Source organism: Marmota marmota, unplaced genomic scaffold, assembly GCF_001458135.2.
Source record: "Marmota marmota marmota unplaced genomic scaffold, marMar, whole genome shotgun sequence".
Taxonomy (NCBI): domain Eukaryota; kingdom Metazoa; phylum Chordata; class Mammalia; order Rodentia; family Sciuridae; genus Marmota; species Marmota marmota.
Window position 1 is genome coordinate 179,932 of NW_026000146.1, and position 7,349 is coordinate 187,280.

Sequence of the window (7,349 nt, forward strand, 5' to 3'; positions counted from 1 at the left end):
ATAATTTACATAAATAATATTCTCCAAATAAAACTTAATTAAACATATGAAATAATTAATGGAGACATTATAGCATTATTTACACAATAGAATGTTTTACTATTGCATCTAACCATTAGCAAAGTGAATAGAGGGAGATGTGTGACCTAATAAGATCATTAAAATCATGACAAGGTTAACATGAAGAAATTCACACTTTATTTAGTAACAAATTGCATCTGTAATGAAATATAAGTAAAAATGCTCTATAAAACGGACATGGTGGTCCATGCCTGTGATCCTATAGACGTGAGAAACTTTGCAAGTTCAAAGCCAGGCTCCATAACTTAGTGAGGCCCTATACAACTTAGCAAACCCTATTTCTAAAAAAAATGAAAAAAAATCTGTGGATGTGGTTTACTGATTAAGTGCCCCTAAGTTTAAATACAAAACTAAAAACTAAAAATTTTAAATTTCATATAAATCTTAAGAGACTTCTGAAATAATAAACTCTGAGAATTATTATTTCTCCAGTTGTGAAAAATGAGACTCTTTAGTAATTGTTGATTTATACTGAAATTATATCCTTTTAGGGATGCACTATTCTATACTTGTATTTCCTTATTTCTACAATATCAGCTAAAGATGTTAAGAAAATTTTCAGCAAATGTCAAGAGCAATTACCATTTTCTACATTTAATTGATTTTTCCCCTCGTAGGTCCCAAATACTTAATGGGATGGGCTATACATAAGAAACTTACTACAATCTTTATATTTTTCAAGGTGTTTTTGTAAATATTTTGCTGTTATCTAAGGTGCACACTTTGGACAAATGCTACTCCATATTTGCTACAGATATGAGGTCAGAAATTGAAAAATGTCTGAAATTTGAATACAGTCTTGGACACATTCTTTGGGTTTCTATATGCTATACATCCTCCAGTGTTTTAAAAATGTTTGATCAATGGCCAAAAGCTTTCCAAAAATTTTTCCACATGTCCTCACTCGTATGAATTCTGAGGTTTTGAGTAGGGTGTGAACAACTGTTGGAGAGTCTGTCACCTATTTTACACTTGTAAAATATATGATAATGTGTTATCATATCTCTGGTATGAAATAGTGTTGAACTACTCTGAAATAAGGGTTGATTCATCCTTAAAGACACTGATGCAATGTTTTCACTTGTAAAATTTCTCTACAGTATAAAATCTATAATATTTAGTAAGATGTGATCTTCAATTTGAAAAGCTTTGCCATTCTTCACATTTATAGGACTTGTCTCTAGTATGGGTTCTCTGGTGTCGAGTAAGTGATGATTGTTGATTAAAATCTTTGCCACATTCTCTACATTTGTAGAGCTTCTCTCCAGTGTGGATTCTCTGGTGCGGAGTAAGTAATATTTTTTGATTAAAACTTTTGCCACATTCTTTACATTTGTAGGGCTTCATTCCAGTGTGGATTTGCTGGTGTTGAGTGATGATTTTTGATTGAAACTCTTGCCACACACTTTACATTTGTAGGGCTTCTCTCCAGTATGAATCCTGTTGTGGTGATTGAGCTGTGAGTTTTTATTAAAACTTTTGTCACACACTTTACATTTGTAGGGCTTTACTTCAGTATGAATATTTTTTGTGCCAACTACACTGTGAGATGCTATTAAAAGCTTTGCCACATTCTCTACAGTTGTAGGGCTTCTCTCCAGTGTGGATTCCCTGGTGCTCAGTAAGTGATGATTTTTGATTGAAAAACTCTTGCCACACATTTTACATTTGTAGGACTTCTCTCCAGTATGAATCCTTTTATGACAATTATGCTGTGAGTTGCTACTAAAAGCTTTGCAACACTCTTTACATTTGTAGGGCTTCTCTCCAGTGTGGATTCGCTGGTGCTGAGTAAGTGATGATGATTGATTAAAACTCTTGTCACACACTTTACATTTGTAGGGCTTCACTCCAGTATGAATTCTCTAGTGATTTTTAAGGCTTGGTTTTTGACTAAAAGCTTTGCAAAATTGTTTACATATGTGGAGCATCTCTCCAGGGTGTGTCCACTGGTGACAAATAAGATTGGAGCTTTTATTAGAAGTTCTGTCACATTCTTTGCATTTGCATGTCATATCTCCTGTATGAACACTGTGATGTTGAGTAAAGTTCTTGAGTGTGTTGCTTTCTTCATATTGGTAGGTCTTCTCTGCAGAGTAACTTTTTTGGTGTTGAGTAAGAGTTGAACAATTTTTAATGGCTTTTCCATACTTTTACATTTAGAGGTCTTTTCTTCAGTATAAATCCTCTGATGCTTAACAAATTGTGACCTTTCACTAAAAGTTTTTCCTCATTCTTTAAATTTGTAGGGTTTATCGCTGTCATAGTATCTACTGTGTTTAGAAGATGTTGAGGAAGCCAATGCTTTGATATATTCTTTAAACATACAGGGCTCTCTTTCTCTATAAATTATCTTGTATTGAGAAAGCTCTGCACTGTGATTAAGAGCCCTTTCACATACCTTAAACTTGCAAGATTGCTCTTGACTACGAATATTTGGATGAGTAATAGTTTTTGAGCACTGAAGCAAACTTTCCCATGTTTTTTATCTTGGTAAATTTCCTTTAGAAAATGAAAAATTTAGAAAATTTCCTTTAGAAATATAGGAGTTTCTCTATATTCATAATTTTTATCACCAATGTAAATATACTGGTAATTACTCAGGGTAGAGACATGGCTAATGGTGTTACTTATAGCATTATCTATATAGTGCAATTTCCAGATATCTGTATCAGAATTATCATTGAGCAATAGTGTGGAAATAGAAACCTTTGTACAATTCTTAACATTGTCTATTTGGGCACAAGGAGAAATTACTATTTTGTTGCTGAAAAATGGACATTTTGTAAAGAAACTCTTAAATTATCACTTTAAAAAATATCTTCTCTGTGCAAATGTTTGAATGGAAATTTAACTCGGTGCTACATTTGTAATTGACCAAGTTAAAAACTGATGCATGGACCAGATTTCAAATTTTCCACATTTATTTTCACCTCAAAAATGGCTGTGGATATATTCTTAAAGACATATACAGCTCCTCAAAAGTATGAGGAATAAATTGATTTTTTGTCAGATATAAATTGTTCCTGGTGTCTTTTGACCATAATTTTTTTTTATCATAAATAGGGACTACTACTTGGTTTTGGCCATTATAGTACGATTTTTGAACTTTACTCTCACCTATACTTTCACATTTTTTTTTCTTAGTTATGAATAGTCAAGGTAATGCTTTCCATATCTTCCCTCTCTCTCTCTTATTCCCTGCTCTGGAAAAATTTCTCGAGGATGATAAGAAGTCATGGCTGAAATAAAAATAACAATCATATTTACTTACTGTACTGGGCTGAGTATATTTTGCAAACAAATGAAATTACACCAATAAAGGAAAATCAGCAGGGGAATATGTTACTAAATCTAAGTCCATTGTTACTGCAAAAATATATAAATCAAATAAAGATGTACACAGAAAATTACTTTGAGAACTTTCCAAACCATCTCAGTGTTCACAGTATCCAAGATGAGTACATTCCTATGTAGAGTAATATTGTAGAGGAAAACACATTGTGTTACACAAAGCCTTTCCTCCTTCACAATATATTTTAAAAATCTACCAACTTTCTTCTGTTTCATTAAAAAAGAAACATGAAACATGTGAATATTTAGGGACTGTTCAAAAAGGGGTTCCTCCTTACCAAGAGAAAGAAACATGGCTAAATCTACTGTAAGAAAAGTAAGGTATGAATTTCTCAAAGGGAATAATAAATTATCATTTAAAAGAAGTTTATTGAACTAATGCAATATATAAAAAATAGAATGAAATGTAGTTAAGAATTGTTAATAGTCATAAGCAGAAAACGTGTGCTTAAACACTTTCTTTAGAAAATGTCTGAAAGAGTCAAGGGTGGTTGTACATAGCAATATAGGAGGTTGAGCCAGAAGGATCAAAATTTCAAGGCCAGCCAAAGTAAAAAGTACAAAGTGATAGTTCTCTTTCCAGTACTAATAAATTCATCTCAGAAAATAAGAAAAATAAAACATCCAAGCAGCTATAATTATTTCCAAGTTGTAAAGACTCAAAGCAGGTTTTAATCCATGTTTTAAAACTTACAGAGAATATTCAGAGCATCCAAGTTAAAAAGATGGGTCACCTAGAAATGTGTAACTACATAATTTTCAAATCCTTAGTCAAAACTAGACAACACAGAAAGGAATTTGAGGCTATTTCCAAGGGATGAAAGAATAAATTTATCAACCAAGACATTATATTCACAGCTACTATCTTTCAAAAGAGAAGGAAAATAAAGACTTTAAAGATATAAATGCACACACTATTCATCAACACTAGATCTGTTCTCCAAAAAGTAGGAAAGGTAATCCTTCATACTGAAATCTAAGTGTGCACAGCAACACAAGTCATATGAAATTCTAAACATTTCTTGGCACAAACAATTCTATTTTATTGTAATGATGGGTCATAAAACATGTAATTTTGCAATAGAATTTGAAAGACAAAAGCATAAAAACAAAACTGTTAATAGGCATACTTACCTGTAACAATAGTATAGTTTTGAAATGACACAAATGTATTGAATTTTTAATAAAGTGAAGCCAAGTTGATACTCATACAAAGTATAAGTAGGAGATTCTTCATTTTTAGATATTTTTATTGGGAAATTCAAGATTGCAAAATTCTGATCAAAACAAAACTTGGCTATCTGACTTAACTCTAAATATTACAACTGTAGGTAGTCTACAGGATACTCTAAATCTAAGGATACACACATACTGAAAGCAAAAGGATATAAGAATGACACATACAAAAGTGACAATACAAAACCTGGGCTGTCTAAATTATAGTACACATAACATAGGTGAAGACAGTAATAGGACATAGAAGATGTTTTAAATTAAAAAAAAAAACTTTGAAAGGAGGCAAAATAGAGAAAAAGAACCTTTCCCTAGGTTCTGAATTAAGAGTATATACATTTGCAACGAACATCATACTTCCCAAACACACAAAGAAAACATTGAGACAGTTGAATGAAAACAAAAAAGTCACTGTCACCCTAGGATAAAACAATCCCCACTTACTGAAAGGGAAATACAGTGAAGCAAAATGTAATCATAAAGCATAAGAGTTTGAAAATATTTTGAAACTATTACAGACTTATAGAATCCCTGTTCTTAATTGCAAATGGGATATTATATTGGATAGACCAATTTTATGTATTAAAACAAAAGATAATAAATATTTAAGTGATAGTTATTTTGTAACCAACATGGAATAAAAATTTGAAGTCAAAAGTGATAGGGATGTTCAAAAATCCCTAAATATGTGTCAGTTGATTGAACACTCTTTAGCATGCTGTTGTTCAAGAATTGAAAGATAAAATTAAAAAAAAAAAATGTTTACACTACTTAAGGTTAACTAGAGGCTCCAGGAAATATTCACCAAACTCCCATTGTTATTATTTTTTTGCAGAGAAATCTATCCTTTAAATTGTATGAATATCTCCCCAAATACAAATAAAATTAGAAGAATATTTCCATGATGAAAATACACTAAAAGTCACAGCATTCAATTGTAAATGCAGACATGGAGTCAGGTAGATGGAGTTCTGAGTGAGTGTGGTATTAAACCCTCACATCAATAACAAACTAAAAACATTGGACACCAGTTTTGTTACAGTGTTATTCAACAGAGCCATCATGGGGGATGCAAACCAAATATCCCTTGAAAAGAATGGATGAGCCAATTTGGAATATAGAAACTATAGAACTTTGAAGTCAAAGAATTTATTATACTTATATATTTTACAAAATGTACATACACTAGGTTACCTGAAATATGTCACAGAAAGAATACTGCAGAATTCTATGAATATCACATCTAAAAAGAAACTTTCTGAACAAAAGAGAATGGATTTGTGATAGGGAGACAGAAATGAGCATTTGCTTCCTAAGAATTTTTTTGAGATGTAAACTTTTTAGAGACACATTGCATAACAATCTGAATTAATGTTACTGAACTGTATATTTAAAATTTCAGAGACAGTAAGTTTTATTTTGTGGTTTTGATTACAATGAAAATTACAAAAAACACACATAAAAGAGAATTGCAACATTATTCAAAGCTACATTTAAAATAATGTGGTCTTTATTTTATAAATCAATTCATAGGAAGAAAGGGCTCATTTCTGTCTTCCTATGAATTAATTTTTTTGAGATGTAAACGTTTTAGAGATACATTGCATAAAATTTGAATTAATGTTACTGATCTGTAAATTTAAACTGTTGTAGACTGTAAGTTTTACTTTGTGGTTTTGATTACAATGAAAATTAGAAGATAAAGAGAGTGACAACATTTCTCAAAGCTACATTTAAAATAATGTGGTCTTTATCCTATAAATAAGAACAAACTCATCAATATACAAATGATGGGCATGCGTGAAATCTCAGCTACTAGGAAGTCTGAGGCAGGAGAATTGCAATTTTAAGACATCCCCAATCACTTTAGAAGAACCTATCTCCAACTATGAGTGAAAAGGAGCTTGGGGTGTAGTTCAGCATTAGAGTATCACTGCCATCAATCCCCATTACATTTACATATAGAAAATTTCAATTTCTACATACATGGGCAGAATGAAAGGTCATTCAAGATAAAATCAAAAGTTATAGGTAAAAGAGGCTTAATATTTATACAAGCAAAAGCACTTATAAAATTATTGGCAATATAAATAAGAGTCATGCATATCTTAATTTGTGAAGCAATTAACTGATATGAGGAAACCCACTCTGTAACACAGAACCTACTGTACACAATGAAAAAAATAAAGAAAAAACTTAACCAAACAAATTGAAAATATCCACAGTTGTATTATTTTACAAATCCTATTATTCAACTATAACTTACACCATCTCTCAAAAGAGCAGTCTTTGTCCAACTTGATATTCATTCATAGCAGATAATTTCACAGAAAATCCATTACACATATTCAGAAAGAAATCTGATAAGTAAATTTTATTGAAAAAATGTACAAATAAGATTAGAGAAACTGACTTATGATAGTAAAGTATTACAATGGGTTGACCTAGAGGTCTCCAGAAATGTGCAAAAATTTCCTGCAAAAAATTGAAGAGGGGCTGGAGATGTAGACTAGTGGTGGAGCACTTGCTTAGCATGTGTGAGGCCCTGGGTTTGATCATCAGCACCACATATGAATAAATGGGAAATTCATTAACAAATAAAAAATATTTTAAAAATTATGTAAGAGCCCTCAAATAATATTGACACAAGGCACAGGGAGTGTTTTGTTGTTAATTTGAAT